The sequence below is a fragment of the Oncorhynchus tshawytscha genome, linkage group LG11 (genome assembly GCF_018296145.1).
Source record: "Oncorhynchus tshawytscha isolate Ot180627B linkage group LG11, Otsh_v2.0, whole genome shotgun sequence".
Taxonomy (NCBI): Eukaryota; Metazoa; Chordata; class Actinopteri; order Salmoniformes; family Salmonidae; genus Oncorhynchus; species Oncorhynchus tshawytscha.
In genome coordinates, this window is record NC_056439.1 from 31,832,066 (window position 1) to 31,853,037 (window position 20,972).

The following is a 20,972-nucleotide window of genomic DNA, read 5'->3' on the forward strand; positions in this document are numbered from 1 at the left end:
TGGTTTGCTACACTACGTTCTGTATGTGTTTTTATGTTATTCTGTATTTTTCCATCATGAGAAAGGCCCATGGTCCTGAAACTGTTAACAATGTTTCAAGTCAGCTATGTTGCATAACACCTATATACATCCACACAAGCCAACAGCAGATAATATTCAATCACATATGGTAACAGGCTATAGTGCATAACACAGAATCCTCATTATAGCTGGAAAGAGCCCAGACGAGTGTTATGCAGAGGAATTAGGTGCATAGCAGCAGAACGCAGTCTTCCTACTGACAGCAGTCTACGAAGGCTGAATCCTATCGTTGACAGTGATGGACTGCTCAAAGTTTGCGCGATTTGGCCTCCATCTAAATTAAGAACAAACGATGTCAACCCCATCATCATTCCAGGTCGTCACCACCTGGCAATCTTGCTTGTGCGTCACCACCATGAGGCTGTGAAGCATTGAGAGACATTTCACAGAGGGTGCCATCCAAGCAGATGGACGAAGATGCTCCGCGGGAAGACGGAACACCAGCAGATGGCAGAACTGCCAAATGAGCGGCTGCAGGTAGCACCACCTTTCAACAACGTAGTTGTGGACGGTTTCGGCACATGGGCGGTGGTCTCACGCCGCACCAGAGGAGGACATACCAAGAGCAAAAGGTGCGCGGTGATGGTCTCATGCACAAGAGCTGTTCACATATAAGTAATTAAATCACTAAGTGCTTCCAGCTTCATAAACGCCCTGAGAAGATTATTCTCAGAGGCATAGCAAAGCAGGTACGTTCAGATTGCGGTACAAACTTTGTTGGTGATACCGAGACCTGAGGATGGATTGATCAAGTTCTAGTTCAGAAAGCACAGAGATGTATCTCCAAGAACAGAAATGTACCTACAGTTGAGGTCGGAAGTTTACATACACCTTAGCCAAATACATTTAAACTCAGTTTTTCACAATTCCTGACATTTAATCCTAGTAAGAATTCCCTGTTTTAGGTCAGTTATAGGATCACCACTTTATTTTAAGAATGTGAAATGTCATAATAGTAGAGGGAATTATTTATTTCAGCTTTTATTTCTTTCATCACATTCCCATTGGGTCAGAAGTTTACATGCTACCAAATACGAATTGAGTGTATTGCCTTTCAATTGTTTCACTTGGGTCAAACGTTTCGGGTAGCCTTCCAAAAGCTTCCCACAATAAGTTGGGTTAATTTTGTCCAATTCCTCCTGACAGAGCTAGTGTAACTGAGTCAGGTTTGTAGGCCTCCTTGCTCGCTTTTTCAAGCAAGGAGGCCACACGCTTTTTCAGTTATGCCCACAATTTATCTATGGGATTGAGGTCAGGGCTTTCTGATGGCCACTCCGATACCTTGACTTTGTTGTCCTGAAGCCATTTTGCCACAACTTTGGATGTATGCTTGGGGTCATTGTCCATTTGGAAGACCCATTTGTGACCAAGCTTTAACTTCCTGACTGATGTCTTGAGATGTTGCTTCAATATATCCACATAATTTTCCTTTCTCATGACGCCATCTATTTTGTGAAGTGCACCACTCCCTCTTGCAGCAAAGCACCCCCACAACATGATGCTGCCACCCCTGTGCTTCATGGTTGGGATGGTGTTCTTCGTGTAACCGATGTGAAATTGCTAGCTAGTTAGCGGTGGTGCACGCTAATAGCGTTTCAATCGGTGACGTCACTTGCTCTGAGACCTTGAAGTAGTGGTTCCCCTTGCTCTGCAAGAGCTGCGGCATTTGTGGAGCAATGGGTAATGATGCTTCATGGGTGTCAGTTGTTGATGTGTGCAGAGGGTCCCTGGTTCGAGCCCGGGTAGGGGCGAGGGGACGGACTAAAGTTATACTACTACATTGATGCTGTTGACCCGGATCACTGGTTGCTACGGAAAAGGAGGAGGTCAAAAGGGGGGTGAGTGAAACCGATGTGAAATGGCTAGCTAGTTAGCAGTGGTGTGCGCTAATAGCGTTTCAATCCGTGACGTCACTTGCTTTGAGACCTTGAAGTAGTGGTTCCCCTTGCTCTGCAAGAGCTATGTTTTTTGTGGAGCGATGGGTAACGATGCTTCGTGGGTGACTGTTGTCTGTGTATGTAGAGGGTTCCTGGTTCATGCCCGGGTAAGGGCGAGGGGACGGACTAAAGTTATAATGTTACATTCGGCTTGCAAGCCTCCCCCTTTTCCCTCCAAACATAACGATGGTCATTATGGCCAAACAGTTCTATTTTTGTCATCAGACCAGAGTACATTTCTCCAAAAAGTACGATCTTTGTCCCCATGTGCAGTTGCAAACCGTAGTCTGGCTTTTTTTAATGGTGGTTTTGGAGCAGTGGCTTCTTCCTTGCTGAGCGGCCTTTCAGGTTATGTTGATATAGGACTCGTTTTACTGTGGATATAGATACTTTTGTACCTGTTTCCTCCAGCATCTTCACAAGGTCCTTTGCTGTTGTTTTGGGATTGATTTGCACTTTTCGCACCAAACTACGTTCATTTCTAGGAGACAGAACGTGTCTCCTTCCTGAGCGGTATGATGGCTGCGTGGTCCCATGATGTTTATACTTGCGTACTGTTGTTTGTACAGATGAACGTGGTACCTCCAGGCGTTTGGAAATTGCTCCCAAGGATGAACCAGACTTTATTTTCCCATGATGTCACGCAAAGAGGCACCGAATTTGAAGGTAGGCCTTGAAATACATCTACAGGTACACCTCCAATTGCCTATCAGAAGCTTCTAAAGCCATGACGTCATTTTCTGGAATTTTCCAAGCTGTGTAAAAGGCACAGTCAACTTAGTGCATGTAAACTTCTGACACACTGGAATTGTGATACAATGAATTATAAATTGAATAATCTGTCTGTAAACAATTGTTGGAAAAATTACTTGTGTCGTGCACAAAGTAGATGTCATAACCAAATTTCTAAAACTATAGTTTGTTAACAATAAATTTGTGGAGTTGTTGAAAAACGGGTTTTAATGACTCCAACCTAAGTGTGTGTAAACTTCTGACTTCAACTGTAGGTGTTCAACCTACCTCACTCATCCCATATGGGTGGTACATGGGAGCGGATGATTGGCATTGCACGTCGTATACTTGACTGCATGTTCCTCCAACGTGGATCTTCATGCCTTACAAATGAAGTCCTGACGGCCAAGGTCATTGCTGTGATGAATGCCAGGCCCCTCGTCCCAGTATCTTCAGACCCAGAATAACCCCTTATCCTCACTCCAGCAGTGCTCTTGACCCAGAAGACTGTCGTCCCCCTTTCCTCCACCAAGCAAGATCTGGGACGTTGAACTCTACAAGCAAGAGTGGAAGCAGGTACAAAGTCTAGCGGACACCTTTAGGAACAGGTGCCGGCGGGAGTATCTCTGCACGCTGCAGAGCCGACGTACGTGGCAGGACAAGATGCTAGATCTTAAAGAAGGGAATATGGTCTTAATGAAGGACAGTCAGGCTAAAATAAATTAATGGCCAATGGCCATCGTTGTGAAGACCCTTCACAGCCGGGATGGGATGGTGAGGAAAGTCAACTTCATAGTTCCCTCCTTGACAACTCTGAAGATCTTCTCTCGGCCTATCTCCGAAGTTGTTGTCCTTCTTACTTCATAATATCCCAGTGGTCAAAGTTAGGTTTATATGGGATCGTTAATGAGTGTTCTGGACCTGTTAGTTGTTTAGCACCCCCTAGTGGCAGTTTAAGTGCAGCAGTGTAGAATGTACCTTTTTGTGTCATGTGACACATGACACAAAGTGTGTGACAGTAGTTACAATCCTTCAACATCCTTCTTTAAGCTTTGTAAGATGCAATGTCTGTAAGTACATTTGTTTATTAACACAGGATAAATGTTTATCACATAATTTTCCTGTTTCTGTAAAAGATTTAGTTAGCTGTTAGCTACTTTGCATTAGCTTCAGTGCTATTTCTCCCTAGGGACACCTAGTTTAGCAATATTAAGCATACAGTTGAATTCTAGAAACTTTATTTTATATTTGACTCTAAATGGAGTACTCTTATTCCTTATTTCATAAATTTAGTGCAGTTATTGTGTAAGACATTCTGTGCCCTTACTACAGTAACTGAAAACATGTATTTTTGTGTTTATTGCAGTTTCACACTGTGATTCAAGTAAACTTCAAAACGCCAGCCTGTTTCTCAGACTATTTTTAAGAGTGTTTAGTTAATTGGATAGCTGGATAAGGACTACTGTATGTTTAGCAAGTCCAGTATAGTGTGAAAAAAACGGTACATTTTAGAGTGTCCATTTACTGTACCCAGCACAAGGTGCACCTGTATAATGATCATGCTGTTTAATCAACTTCTTGATATGCCACACCTGTTAGGTGGATGGATTATCTTGGCAAAGGAGAAAGCTCACTAACAGGGATGCAAACAAATGTGCACAACATTTGAGAGAAATACATTTTTAGTGCATACGGAAAATGTATGGGGTCTTTTATTTCAGCTCATGCAACCAGCGTATAGTTTCTCTAAATTCGCAAATTTGAGGACTGCTAAATTCTGTAAATAAAGCTTATACACATTTTTATATTTTTAATTACAAGGCACAAGTGACTTAGCCAGGCAGGCTTATTTTGAGATGTACAGTAGCCTAGTAACTTACAAGTTGATTGACCCAGGTCAAGTGAATCACAGCTTCAGAGGGGGAAGGACATTTTAATATGTCCCACCCTCTGGCTCCTTGTTAGTGGGACTTCCAGACCCATAGGGGGAACCCCCAGACTTAGGAGGACCCCAGGCTCAGCTGGGGCTGTAGGAATACACTGCATAAATGCCACAGACTGAACGCTCTGGTAAAGCTACAGCTCAGACACACACAGAGGAGTTGGTTTTCACTAGGCTGTCGCAGTTTGAGAGTTTAATTATTCCGCTCTCTCCATGCCTGCAGTGACCACTGGCTGCTCCTCTGTGACCTCACCACTGCTGCCTCTGTGATTGATGCGGTGGTAGAAGGGCATGGGTTGCGAGGGGAGATTTTGGCATGGCCAGTATCAACCTGAAATGTGCAGAACTGGTTCTCTCAGTTTGCAGACACTGGGACCTATGCCAAGGTAGAACATAGTAAACAAACAGGCTGAATTAGTTTACTATCGGCAGTATCTCAGAACAGGGAGAGGCAGGCAAATTCATCTCCATGAGGCCTAGCTAAGTGCATGCTTATCTCAGTCTGTACTGAAAGTATGTTAAACTTGTCTCTCATCCACTTCCAGGTTATCACCAAGGTTCACATCCTGGTGCCACTGGAGATACTAATGCCAGACACTGCCAGTACTGCCAGTGAGAAAGGCAAAGGGACCAAACCATACAACCTCATCACAGAAAACATTCAGGTACTAGGTGGTCTGCCCATACTGCTGAAGTGAGACACCTTTGTTATGTCTTATGTGTTATTTGTTTCCTAACCTTTATGTTTCAGTCAGTAGCTTTCACTGCAATGAGAGAAAAGGGCTGGAGTACATCCAGCAGATGTGTGCCCCAGAGATACTTGGAGTTCATTCAGAACTCCATCTATGCACCCAAATCACTGAAAGTGAGCTTCAAAAGGTAGTGAGCAGACTGCCATGACCACTCAGGCTCCTGAGTGGCACAGCGGTCTAAGCCACTGCATCTCAGTGTTAGAGGAGTCACTATAGACCCTAGTTCGAATCCTGGCTGAATCACAACCGGCCGTGATTGGGAGTCCCATAGCGAGGTGCACATTTGGCCCAGTGTTGTCCGGGTTTGGCCGGGGTAGGCCGTCATTGTAAATAAGAATTTATTCTTAACTGACTTGCCTAGTTAAATAAAGGTTACACTTCAGCTCAACGTCTGCCACTAACCTGGAGTTGGTTGTCAACAAAAGGACCACAGGTAGGGGGGCATGTCAGAAGTATGTGTGACAATAAAAAATATGTAATAAATAAATGATGCACAGGGCTGGTTGACCAGGTGGGGGAGAAGTATGGGTTGCCGATGAGCTTTAACACAGCTCGAGGGATCATCCAGATGAAACTGGAAGGGTGGCTTCACCTGATGGGAAGATCCAAGCTGACTTCATCAAGGTACCTCTAATAGCCTATTTGAACACCTCTATAACTGGCAATACTGAACAATTGCAATGATGAATAGGTTATACAGAGCTTTAAGTGAGGGAAACTCATTACAAGGTGTCATTGCTTCATGTTTATTATTTAAATTGGGCTGTACCTGTCAGAATTGCTGTGGCTCTATATTACAACACACGTCAGCATTCTCTATAGTAATGCATTTTTATACCTTTGCTGTTTTTTATAAATGACTCTTCCCTCAGGTGACAAAGCACAAGGGCAACTACAGCTTCACCACAGCAGACCTGATGAAGATTACTGATCTCTGTGATTCCACATGTCCTATGTGTGAGTAAAGAGGCACTAAATAGCCTCACAATTGACCCTTTGCTAAGCCCTGACCCCCTTAGTTAATATTGCAACCTCGGCCATAATTTTCCCTGGGAAGCCCAAATCAAATCGTTATTTGTCACAATACAACAGGTGTAGACCTCACAGTGAATTGCTTACTTAGAAGCCCTTAACCAACATGCAGTTAAGAAAAATATAGTAAGTGTGAAGTAAAAAATAGCCAAGTTAAAAATAACAAATAAAAAGCAGCAGTAAAATAACAGTAGCGGTACAGGAGTTACCGGTAGAGAGTCAATGTGCGGTAGTTAGTCGAGGAAATTGAGGTAATATGTACATGTAAGTAGAGTTAAAGTGACTATGAATAGATAATAACCAGAGAGTAGCAGCAGTGTAAAAGAGGGTGGGGGGCAATGCAAATCGTCTGGGTAGCCATTTGATTAGCTGTTCAGGAGTACTTGGGGGTAGAAGCTGTTAAGAAGCCTTTTGGACCTGGACTTGGTGCTCCGGTACTGCTTCCCATGCGTTAGCAGAGAGAAGTCTATGACTAGGATGGCTGGAGTCTTTTTGACAATTTTTAGGGCCTTCCTCAGACACCGCCTGGTATAGAGGTCCTGGATGGCAGGAAGCTAGGCACCAGTGATGTACTGGGCCGTACACACTACCCTCTGTAGTGCTTTGCGGTTTGAGGCCAAGCAGTTGCCATACCAGGCAGTGTGGCAACCAGTCGGGATGCTCTGGATGGTGCAGCTGTAGAACCTTTTGAGGATCTGAGGACCCATACCAAATCTTTTCAGTCATCCGAGGGGGGGAATAGGCTTTGTTGTGCCCTCTTCACAACTGTCTTGGTGTGTTTGGTGTGTTCATTTCCGGTCACAACTTCCAGACGTGTTTACGTGTTGCTGTGTGTTTTGTTGCCAACCTTACTTTGATACCTGACAACTTTACGGTTTTTAATTTTTAATTTCCGTTTATATTTTTCGTTTTTCCCTCACTCAACTTTTTTTCATTCAACTTTTTCACTCCGGACGCTTTATCTGGACATGGTTCGTCAGGACTTCCAACAGCCGAAGCTAAGTAGTAACAGTAACATGATGCCTTCTACTTGCAGTCACTGCATTCATAATATACAGGAGAACGATCGCCTTAAGGCGAGGATAGCTGTGCTGCAAGCCCAGCTTCAGACGCAATCTTTAGGCAAGGGTAATTTCAGTGTAGGAAAGGATGAAACAGCGTCTGTGCAACCAGTAAGTACAGATAGTAACGTCAGTATAAATCCCCTTGCACGGTCCCAGCAGCAGGACAACTTTCTCATGGCTTCTGGAGGGAAATGCTGTAGGAATGCTAGAATTTGTAGCCAATTGGCCCTCTTTCTGGGACTCACCCACAAACAGGACCAAGCCTGGCCTGCTGAGGAGTGACGGACTCTATCCTAGCTGGAGGGGTGCTCTCCTCTTATCTACCAACATAGACAGGGCTCTAACTCCTCTAGCTCCACAATGAAGTAGGGTGCAGGCCAGGAAGCAGGCTGTTAGCCAGCCTGCCAGCTTAGTGGAGTCTGCCACTAGCACAGTCAGTGTAGTCAGCTCAGCTATCCCCATTGAGACCGTGTCTGTGCCTCGACCTAGATTGGGCAAAACTAAACATGGCAGTGTTCGCCATAGCAATCTCACTAGGATAAATACCTCCTCCATTCCTGCCATTATTGAAAGTGATCGTGATACCTCACATGTTAGATCCCTTATTTCAAAGGCAGTTATAGTCAATGAACTAATCACTGATCATAATCTTGATGTGATTGGCCTGACTGAAACATGGCTTAAGCCTGATGAATTTACTGTGTTAAATGAGGCCTCACCTCCTGGTTACACTAGTGACCATATCCACCGTGCATCCCACAAAGGCGGAGGTGTTGCTAACATTTACAATAGCAAATTTCGATTTACAAAAAAAAAAGAAGACATTTGTCTTTTGAGCTTCGAGTCATAATCTATGCAGCCTACTCAATCACTTTTTATAGCTACTGTTTACAGGCCTCCTGGGCCATATACAGCGTTCCTCATTGAGTTCCCTGAATTCCTATTGGACCTTGTAGTCATAGCAGATAATATTCTAATTTTTGGTGACTTTAATATTCACATGGAAAAGTCCACAGACCCACTTCAAAAGGCTTTCGGAGCCATCATCGACTTAGTGGGTTTTGTCCAACATGTCTCTGGACCTACTCACTGTCACAGTCATACTCTGGACCTAGTTTTGTCCCATGTAATAAATGTTGTGGATCTTAATGTTTTTCCTCATAATCCTGAACTATCGGACCACCATTTTATTACGTTTGCAATTGCAACAAATAATCTGCTAAGACCCCAACCAAGGAGCACCAAAGGTCGTGCTATAAATTCCCAGACAACACAAAGATTCCTTGATGCCCTTCCAGACTCCCTCTGCCTACCCAAGGACGTCAGAGGACAAAAATCAGTTAACCACCTAACTGAGGAACTCAATTTAACTTTGCGCAATACCCTAGATGCAGTTGCACCCCTAAAAACATTTGTCATAAGAAACTAGCTCCCTGGTATACAGAAAATACCCGAGCTCTGAAGCAAGCTTAGAGAAAATTGGAACGGAAATGGTGCCACACCAAACTGGAAGTCTTCCGACTAGCTTGGAAAGACAGTACCGTGCAGTATCGAAGAGCCCTCACTGCTGCTCGATCATCCTATTTTTCCAACTTAATTGAGGAAAATAAGAATAATCCGAAATTTCTTTTTGATACTGTCGCAAAGCTAACTAAAAAGCAGCATTCCCCAAGTGAGGATGGCTTTCACTTCAGCAGTAATAAATAAATAAATAAATTCATGAACTTCTTTGAGGAAAAGATCATGATCATTAGAAAGCAAATTACTCTTTAAATCTGCGTATTCCCCCTTCAAAGCTCAGTTGCTCTGAGTCTGCACAACTCAGCCAGGACCTAGGTTCAAGAGAGACTCAAGTGTTTTAGTATTAAATCTCTTGACACAATGATGAAAATAATCATGGCCTCTAAACCTTCAAGCTGCATACTGGACCCTATTCAAACTAAACTACTGAAAGAGCTGCTTCCTGTGCTTGGCCCTCCTATGTTGAACATAATAAACGGCTCTCTATCCACCGAATGTGTACCAAACTCACTAAAAGAAGCAGTAATAAGGCCTCTCTAGAAAAAGCCAAACCTTGACCCAGAAAATATAAAAAACTATCGGCCTATATCGAATCTTCCATTCCTCTCAAGTTTTAGAAAAAGCGGTTGCGCAGCAACTCACTGCCTTCCTGAAGACAAACAATGTATACAAACTGCTTCAGTCTTGTTTTAGACCACATCATAGCACTGAGACTGCACTTGTGGTTGTAAATGACCTTTAAAAATGGCATCAGACCGAGGCTCTGCATCTGTCCTCATGCTCCTAGACCTTAGTGCTGCTTTTGATACCATCGATCACCACATTCTTTTGGAGAGATAAGAAACCCAAATTGGTCTACACGGACAAGTTCTGGCCTGGTTTAGATCTTATCTGTTGGAAAGATATCCGTTTGTCTCTGAATGGTTTGTCCTCTGACAAATCAACTGTAAATTTCGGTGTTCCTCAAGGTTCCGTTTTAGGACCACTATTGTTTTCACTATATATATTTTACCTCTTGGGGATGTCATTCGAAAACATAACGTTAACCTCTCTGCGCACCGAACCCGTTAGCAGGATTAAATTCGACAACATACGGTGATCGCTACATAAATAGTCATATTAAACATTCATGAAAATACAAGTGTCTCACATGGGTCGAAAGCCTAGAGTCTTGCTAATCCAACTACCTTGTCAGATTTAAAAAAGGATTTACTGCGAAAGAATACGATTATCTGAGGATAGAGCCCCATTAAAAAAAAGTATTTCAACCAGCACAGGCGTAACAACATCACAAATTGCAATAAAATAAATAGTTTACCTTTGACGATCTTCCTCTGTTTGCAATCCCAATGCTCATTGTTACACAATGAATAGGCTTTTGTTTGATCAAATCCATTTTTATAGCCTAACACGATACATTTTGTGAACCTCGTGTCGTGAATTTCGTCTCATTCCATTTGACGACGACACATTCGATGTAAATACACACACTAAACGTGACTTTATCCAGTCATGTTTGGTTTCATTGCAATCAACTGGTTTGTTTGTAACACAACCAAACGTGATGGGTCATTTCGCGGGACGTATTGACTGAAAGAAACCGATTTGAAGACAACAAGTAATGACATCATTGTGCACCAATTATATGACCGCTGTTTCATTGATTGACTGTATTTTAACCCAATGACCACTGATCGTCTTGAAATCTAGCTGGGTAGATAGCCAATGAGCTGAGGTAAACGGCAATATGTAATGTTTGTGTTGGAAGACCAACCCATGTAGTAAACTCCGGCGTAAAGAGGGTCATTCGCCATTGAAGATTTATACCGGAAGGAGCCACACATGTTACGCACAGCATTATTTTGGTAAAGCGCATCTTCAGCTGTTTATATATCAATCAGTATGGCGACTAAGTCAGGTAACGCTAAATCTAAGTCTAGATATACAGATGTACATGCAATTTTAGAAGAAATTGATCGGGAAAGTGAGACAGAGATTGTTGCGAGGACGATTCATTTAGCGATTCCCAAATGGAGGAATATTTTTGGAACAGAGAGGACATCGTTTTGGACTGGTAAGTTCTTCTCATGCTAATGCCGTTGTTTGAAATTAATAATATAAAATATTATTTGTGATTTTTTAAAAACATTTTAGTAGCAATATATAAAAATGAAATGTGTAAAGTACACATTGGCTATACATTGTGTGACCCCTAGCCTATGTTTGTGTGTGTATATATACTGTACATATTGTGGATTAGAGGGAGCATGGCCGAGATGCGTGTCTGTCGCTCCACCCCACCCCACCCCACATGAAATAGCCTATTTGAGGCTGTTGGGGGGGGGCAGGCCCACAACAATGGCCAAAGTGAAATGGAGACAGTAGATCTAGCTGGTCTGTCATAATATAAATGAGACTGTAGATCTAGCAGGTCTATAATAATATATTCAACCTTATGTTCCCTGTACTCTATATATATATATCTGTTTATTATACCTGTTGATACAGGGCTCATATGTGAAACTATTCTAACTTAACATTTTCTTTCACAGTGACACTGACTCTGAATGGGAGCCCCCAGTGCCAAGGTGTCCATCCCCCACTGAAGCTGGTTCATCCAGCCGGACACCGGTTGTCTCAGCGCTACTGGGGCATGGACCGCAAAAAATGTCCCCATTCCAACTGCAATAAAGGACTACAACAAGAGCATGGGAGGTGTGGACCTGTCAGATGCGCTGCTAGGCTATTACAATGTTCTCCATAAGATGATGAAATGGTACAAGACTTTCTATCATTTCATCGACATTGCTGTGGTGAATGCATTCATCCTACACAAGGAAATGGCTAAGAGCTGTGGAAAGCCCCCCATCTCACAGCTAGCCTTCAGAGAGCTGCTCATCAAGCAGCTCGCTGGCTACAGCACCACATTCTGGCCCCTCTACCTCTGTCCCTTCTGCTCCTGCCACAAGTGGTGTTCCTCTGCCCAAATGTATTTCTGCAGGCATGGATGTGCCTCAGGGCCAAAAGGGCACAGCATGGAGGCGTCGCTGTGTTCTTTACAAAATGAAGTCCCCCATCACCTGCACCACATGCTTGGTGACCTCTGCTTTACAGCAGAAAGAGACTGCTATAGCACCTGGCATCAGCAGCACAATATTGTGTAGAGGACTGAGGGTCTTCCAAATATTGAAAGTGTTATTTTGTAAATGTATATATATATATTTTCATGTTTTTTCTCAATTTTTTGGGGGGGGGTGTGTTAGAATACCATTTTGGTATTTTGTATATAATTATTCCATTCAAAACGTATAACTTCACCAATTTGGCCACTTGGGTACATTTGGGCTACTTGTGTGGGACACCTGGGTGACTTCATGATAAATTTCATGTAGCACACTCATTTTGGAAGTTATCATTCTGAAACTTTGCACAAGTATTGTTGCAGTCTTAAGTTTTTCACTAAAATTGTTCCCATCATCCTATCTGAATGTTTGTTTTGTCTTGTTCATTTTAAAGATGATACAATAAAAATAAAATAAAAAGTATGTTTTTTTTCATTGTGTTATCTAAATCAGATCTATTGTGTTATATTCTCCTACATTCAATTCACATTTACAAACTTCAGAGTGTTTTCTTTCAAATGAAACCAAGAATATGCATATCCTTGGTTCTGGGCCTGAGCTACAGGCAGTTAGATTTGGGTATGTCTTCAGGTGGAAATGGAAAAAAGTAGGTGGGTAGCTGTAAGAGGATATTATTAACTTTCACTGCTATGCGGATGACACACAGCTGTACATTTCAATGAAACATGGTGAAGCCCCAAAATTGCCCTCGCTAGAAGCCTGTGTTTCAGACATAAGGAAGTGGATGGCTGCAAACGTTCTACTTTTAAACCCAGACAAAACAGAGATGCTTGTTCTAGGACCCAAGAAACAAAGAGATCTTCTGTTGAATCTGACAATTAATCTTGATGGTTGTACAGTCGTCTCAAATAAAACTGTGAAGGACCTCGGCGTTACTCTGGACCCTGATCTCTCTTTTGACGAACCTATCAAGACTGTTTCAAGGACAGCTTTTTTCCATCTACGTAACATTGCAAAAATCAGAAACTTTCTGTCCAAAAATGATGCAGAAAAATTCATCCATGCTTTTGTTACTTCTAGGTTAGACTACTGCAATGCTCTACTTTCCGGCTACCCGGATAAAGCACTAAATAAACTTCAGTTAGTGCTAAACACGGCTGCTAGAATCCTGACTAGAACCAGAAAATGTGATCATATTACTCCAGTGCTAGCCTCCCTACACTGGCTTCCTGTTAAGGCAAGGGCTGATTTCAAGGTTTTACTGCTAACCTACAAAGCATTAGATGGGCTTGCTCCTACCTATCTTTCTGATTTGGTCCTGCCGTACATACCTACACGTACGCTACGGCCACAAGACGTAGGCCTCCTAATTGTCCCTAGAATGTCTAAGCAAACAGCTTGAGGTAGGGCTTTCTCCTATACAGCTCCATTTTTATGGAATGGTCTGCCAACCCATGTGAGAGACGCAGACTCGGTCTCAACCTTTAAGTCTTTACTGAAGACTCATCTCTTCAGTGGGTCATATGATTGAGTGTAGTCTGGCCCAGGAGTGTGAAGGTGAATGGAAAGGCTCTGGAGCAACGAACCACCCTTGCTGTCTCTACCTGGCCGGTTCCCCTCTCTCCACTGGGATTCTCTGCCTCTAACCCCATTTCAGGGGCTGAGTCACTGGCTTACTGGTGCTCTTTCATGCCATCCCTAGGAGGGGTGCATCACTTGAGTGGGTTGAGTCACTGACGTGATCTTCCTGTCTGGGTTGGCACCCCCCCTTGGGTTGTGCCGTGGCGGAGATCTTTGTGGGCTACACTCGGCCTTGTCTCAGGACGGCAAGTTGGTGGTTGAAGATATCCCTCTAGTGGTGTGGGGGCTGTGCTTTGGCAAAGTGGGTGGGGTTATATCATCGGATGGGGCCACAGTGTCTCCTGGCCCCTCCTGTCTCAGCCTCCAGTATTTATGCTGCAGTAGCTTGTGTCTGGGGGCTAGGGTCAGTTTGTTATATCTGGAGTACTTCTCCTGTCTTATCCAGTGTCCTGTGTGAATTTAAGTATGCTCCCTCTAATTCTCCCTTTCTCTCTCTCGGAGGACCTGAGCCTTAGGACCATGCCTCAGCACTACCTGGCATGATGACTCCTTGCTGTCCCCAGTCCACCTGGCCGTGCTGCTGCTCCAGTTCCAACTGTTCTGCCTGCGGCTATGGAATCCTGACCTGTTCACCGGACCTGCTACCTGTTCCCGACGCTCTAGAGACAGCAGGAGTGGTAGAGATACTCTTAATGATCGGCTATGAAAAGCCAACTGACATTTAGTCCTGAGGTGCTGACTTGCTGCACCCTCGACAACTACTGTGATTATTATTATTTGACCATGCTGGTCATTTATGAAAATTTGAACATCGTGGCCAGCCAGAAGAGGACTGGCCACCCCTCAGTCTTGTTCCTCTCTAGGTTTCTTCCTATGTTCTGACCTTTCTAGGGAGTTTTTCCTAGCCGCCGTGCTTCTACACCTGCATTGCTTGCTGTTTGGGGTTTTAGGCTGGGTTTCTGTACAGCACTTTGAGATATCAGCTGATGTACGAAGGGCTATATAAATACATTTGATTTGTTTGGACCATGATAGTTTGATGGTGATGTGGACACCAAGGAACTTGAAGCTCTCAACCTGTTCCACTACAGCTCCGTTGATAAGAATGGGGGTGTGCTCATCCTCCTTTTCCTGTAGTTCACAATCATCTCCTTTGTCTTGAACATATTGAGATAGAGCTCGTTATCCTGGCACCACACGGCCAGGTCTCTGACCTCCCTATAGGCTGTCTTGCCGACAACACAAACTTAATAATGGTGTTGGAGCCGTGCCTGGCCATTTAATTATATATATATATATATGGCCATTTAATTATATATATATATATATTTTTTTAACCTTTATTTAAATAAGCAAGTTAGTTAAGAACAAATGACAGCCTACCAGGGAACAATGGCCTTGTTCAGGGGCAGAATGACAGATTTTTTGACCTTGTAAGCTCTGGGATTTGATCCAGAAACCTTTCGGGTTACTGGCCCAACGCTCACTGGGCTACCTGCCGCCGCCATGCAGTCTTGGGTGAACAGGCAGTACAGGAGGGGACTGAGCACGCACCCATGAGGGGCCCTCGTGTTGAGGATCAGCGTGGCAGATATGGTTACCTACCCTTACCACCTGGGGGCGGCCCATCAGGAAGTCCAGGATCCAGTTGTTTAATCCCAGGGTCCTTAGCATAGTGATGACCTTTGAGGGCACTGTGGTGTGCTGAGCTGTCGTCAATTAATGGCATTCTCACGTAGGTGTTCCTTTTGTCCCGGTGGGAAAGGGCAATAGAGATTGCATCATCTGTGGATCTTTTGAGTCAGTATGCAAATTGGAGTGGGTCTAGGCTTTCTGGGATAATGGTGTTGTGAGCAATGACCGGTCTTTCAAAGCACTTCTTGGCTACAGATGTGAGTGCTATGCGTCGGTAGTCATTAGTCATTTAGGCAGGTTCCCTTACACGGAACCCAAACTGGCTGCGCACGTGCGCCATCGTGTGCCATTGTGCATAAATGTATTTTGTCCCCCCACACCAAACGTGATCAAGGCACGCAGGTTAAAATATCAAAACAAACTCTGAACCAATTATATTAATTTGGGGACAGGTCAAAAAGCATTAAACATTTATGGCAATTTAGCTAGTTCGCTTGCACTTGCTAGCTAATTTGTTCTATTTAGCTAGCTTGCTGTTGCTAGCTAATTTGTCCTGGGATATAAACATTGAGTTGTTATTTTACCTGAAATGCACAAGGACCTCTACTCTGCCAATTAATCCACACATAAAACAGTCAACCAAATCGTTTCTAGTCATCTCTCTTCTTTCCAGGCCTTTTCTTCTCTTGACTTCATATTGCGTTGGGCAACTTTCATAAATTAGGTGCATTACCGCCACTGACCTTGTTAGTCTTTCACACCCACTTTGGTATAACCAATGAGGAGATGGGAGAGGCAGGACTTGCGGCAAGATCTGTGTCAGAAATAGAACTGATTTCTATTTCAGCCCTTGGCAACGCAGATGCTCAATGGTGCGTGCAATAATTGAATAACATACATTTATTCATCTATTTTGCCATGCTTGCGTGTGGTCTGCCATTTAGTGTTCTTGGGCATAGGGACTATGGTGGTCTGCTTGAAACATGTTGGTATTACAGACTCCGTCCTGGTAATCAGTCTTCCGGAACAGCTGATGCTCTCAAGCATGCTTCAGTGTTGCTTTCCTCAAAGCGAGCATAGAAGTAATTTAGCTCGTCTAGTAGGCTCATGCCACTGGGCAGTTCACGGCTGCCCATTTAACCACTAACGACATCCCCTCACATTGATCCAAACTAGGTTTTGCTAATCAGGAAACTCTTGGGTATGTTGTGGTGGACTGTCATTATAATTGCTTTACGGGGAACCTGGTAAAATTATGTTTGTAGTATAGCTAGCCACTGAATGGCATTGAATTCAGTCAGCGTGCAGTGAAAGCTATAACTACTTTTGGAGCAAACCAGTGCTCTCAAATCGTATCCTGATGTCAACAGCAGATGAGAGTTGTATTCATAACATTGCTAACTTAACTAGTTAACATACATTTTGAGAAAAAAGTTATATTAAGTGACTAGCTTAGCAACGTTTGGTGGTCAATGAGACAGAGAGCTAGCTAGTAGCTAACCAACTGAACTTGCAAACATTATAACAAAAGTATAATTTCTGATTTAAAAAAATACTCAAACAGGCTCTGCATTTCAGCAATCACAGTAGCAAGTTGTCCTGGTGCACAGTTGAATTATTTAGCCATTGAAACATTTTGTTTTGCTATTGCACTCACTGGCTTTCATGCGATATAAACGTGAGCTTGTCCAAGGTGTTAGATTTGATGACAGTTGCTATCCATTGGAGTGCTGCCATTGGTTGCCCAAAATTATGGGGAAGAGCTACATTTTCATTGAATAATGTGATCATAAAAATAGTTTCTTTGCTTTGTTCTGATTGACCAACCTACCGTTTATTTCTGTATTTATCAAGTGCATGAAATAAAACTGGGGGAAATTGGATGTACTGATTGTTTACCCAGTAGATGGGGCTGTTTGGTTTGTTGTGGAGTTTTAGATCATGTTGACCTGTTTACACCGGTCTCTTCCCAGGGTGGTACCAGCTGCTGAGTACAGTTCATGAGCATATCCACTGCCTATACAAGCTGTCCGATGCTGTGTCTATGCTAGACATGCTGCTGTCACTAGCCAATGCATGCACCATCTCAGACTGTTAAGTCAAGCAGGAAAGTGAATAAATGTAATCAATTAAACATTTTTCACCCAACATTTCTGCAATAGAACATAAAACAGTTGTTCAAATTCATAGACACGCTAACCATATGATCCAGTCAGATTCAAGCTATCCCTGGAGTTGGTTGACCTCAGTCTAGTCAGTATCTGAAGAAACAACCACCCACTCATCCTTCTCACATAGCAGCCAGTCAATGCAGCATGATTGAATACAGTGCGTCAGCAGCAGCGCCCTCTCTTCTCCTCTCTGATTGACAAAGAGGCTGCTGTGCTCTGCTGTCTATGTAACATTGGTTGCCCTGTCAGCTTCAGTTGTCTGGGCAGCAGCCCCAATAGCAATGTGGTTGGTAACCACTGGCCCCCCCAGCTGTCTGAAAGGATCTCTGTAGAGACATGTGCTGACTGCCGGCCTTCTCCGTCTCATTCATCTCACTTTCAGATGACCCGAGTTACATAACCGTTACTGTATTTGACCAGACCAATCTCTCTGCATTACACGACAACTGTAGATGTCTGTTTTGACTGCATGTACTGTACACTAGTAGTGTTTGGAATTCACATGAAATTAGTAATAAAATAACAAACGCAACTGAATTTCATTCACAGCAATTCAACCCAGATGGATTTTTAAAAATTTACCAAAAATGTAATTATCAAAGTGGTCTTCCTGAAGTTATCCTGCTCTGTGCCTGCAACGCGTCCTTAGTTCACAGACACACTGGCCATCAAGCAGGGTCGTTACCCCATTCTGGATCTTATCACTGGCCAGCAGCCCATGTGCAACAACAGCTACATCTCTGAGGGCAGCAACATTGTCATCATCGCTGGGCTCAACATGAGCGGCAAGTCCACCTACCTCAAACAGGTGGTGCTGTGCCAGATCATGGCTCAGATAGGTAGGTGGAGAAACCACACACTTCATTCAAAATGGAATGTTGTTTTATAGTACCTGAATTTTCAGTGTGCCAGTGTTGTAACCATTCAACAGGCTTACTCAAAGGTTATTTATATAATGAGTCGGATTTGTCCTAGGCTCTTTTGTGCCTACTTCCGCATTGCTGAACAGATTTTCACCAGAATCGGGGTGGATGACAACTTTAAGACAAACTCCTCAACCTTCATGGTGGAAATGAAGGTGGTACATTTTCAATACATACTGGCCTTTCTGATGCAGTGATATGGTATGGACTTTTAAAATCTTGGCAAAATAGTTTTGTTTCATTTTGTCTGGGTATTCCCAAGGTCTCTTATATAATCCATAATGTGAAGTGACAAATCTCTCATCATAGACGCGCTTGGGCGTAGCACCAGTGCTGAGTGGGGTGTAGTCATATGTCACTCTATCTGCAAGTTCCTCGTTAGCCTCAGGGTAGGTACACTGTCCAACCAGCACAGTGCCTCTGTCTGAAACAATAGATGATTAATTGGATTGTTGTGTATGAATCATAGAAGCCTTAATTTTCTTTGACTTCCTGTTACTTGCACTGCTCAGATCAAACTATCATCAGTTAAATGTGTACTCCGCTCTGTTTCCCTGGTGGTCTCAGGTGTTCACTCTGTTTGCCACACACTTCCTGGAGCTACAGTATGTGAGCTGGAGACATTGTACCCCAATGTGGAAAACCAGCACATGGAGGTTCAGCACACCTACACTGGCAACACGGGTACAGAGAGTGTTGTCTACACTTTCCTGCTGAGCCATGGAAGCTCATATTTCCTAGGGTAAGGAAATATGATTGAACATTCTTAAAGGGGAGCTGAACTTCCTGATTTACCCTCGGTTGCAATTCTCCTCATTAGGAAATGCGACTGAGAACAAGATTTGGGTTTGGAGGCAGGCTTTGACGTGGGTGTCTCGTGTGTGTGTGTTCGAATGTGGAAAGCGTTTGTACTTTAACTTTGCCAAATACTACACAGTTAGTCACTCACCCTTCTAGAAAACGTGAAACAGCCTAATCAGATCTTGTCTGGAGGTTTCCTAGACTAGCTAGCCAACTTCTTTCGCCAATTAGTTTCAGCCAGCTGTGTGCAACAGTAGAAAAGTTGGCTATCCAATCTGTGGGGCTAGTTAAGGACGGTCAATAAATTACACAATGTAAATTAGACAATATTTTCATGTTGCACACCTTTTAGTTGTCTCATTAAATGCTTTCAACATTGTATATTAATTTCTGTAATTTATAGTTGGTCTAAGTCATTTGGTGCTATTGACATTTAAATATACATTGTGTAAATTACTGAGGTCCCCAACTAGCCCCTTAGGCTTAGAGGATATTGAATGTCAAACCAAATTAGACATGGGCATTACAATTGGGTCTAATTGTTGATTACTTAGGTGCTGCCAGCTGTGGGCAGGATTTAAATAAACCTAACCCAAGTAAAACTGTTATGGTGCCTGTTACTCTGTGACATACCATTTTTTCCCCCCTAATTATCTCACAAATCTCAGTTTTGGATTAGATAGTGTTTAATAGGATCATTTTGGTAAAAGTGATCCTATTAAACACTAAGTCAATTTTAGAATAAATGTTTGACTCATTGATGGCACAAAGGCAGTTTTCAAAAGGATAAGATGCTTATTACGTAAGGTTACTCTTTAACATTGTCCAATCATTAACCTAAATAGTAAAAGGTTTACTGTAATGTTTAACTTGCAGGTCTGAGGGGCTGCAGAGATGATTGCACTGCCTACAACCATAATCCAAGAAGGATTCCCAGTAGGCTATTTCTTCTTGTTATTTAGATCAAATGTACCTTCCATCTGCAGATTCTGTGGTCCATGCTGGTCTGTCAACCTGTCGTCTTCCTCCTCTGTATCACCTGGCCACCCGGCTCCTGTAAACATCCAGGGACTCCATACTGGACCTTGACAGCCTGCGAATCTATCTAAAGGGCCCGAAAAGACACTATGAAACAGAAGAGTATGTGTCCATGGAGACAGAGGATGTCAGGTTGGGATGGGTCGATGAAGGAGGTGAGAGGAATTGAAGAAGCTTGTGGATTTAAATTATGCTGTTCGCTACAAAAAAGGTTAAATAAAAATATCCTATATGATATTAAATTACAAGTTGTTAGGTGTAATATTGTCAATGTTTCTGTAATATTTAATAAAGAGTTCATTATTAATGTGACATGTGGGACAAGGGACAGGGGCCCAAATGTAAACAGCCATGTAGGTTTAAAACCCCTAGAGCTAGCATGGAACCCCGACATGGTATTTAATTCTACGTCGGGCATTAATGAGCATTTGGGTCAGGAATGTTTCCTCATGACCACTACAAGCCAGCATGTTGAATAAAATTGTATTTTAACTTACTTTACCGGTTGTCCATGTGGTTTTTGCAAGTAGGAATGTGTAAGAATAATTACAACTATTCAACGCGCTGGTGGTAGTGCATTCAGATTTCTATCACCTCAAGCATCACAAGATAAATACTTGCCGAGCTCGTGCATGTGTTTACATGGTTCTTGGCATTCTTATGGTGATAGAAATCCGAA

At 43.1% G+C, this 20,972-nt stretch overlaps 1 pseudogene; it reads left to right on the forward strand.

Moving 5' to 3' along the window:
• Positions 1–498: 498 nt before the first annotated feature.
• On the forward strand, positions 499–20,877 carry LOC121847829 (annotated as a pseudogene).
• The last annotated feature ends 95 nt before the right edge of the window (positions 20,878–20,972 follow it).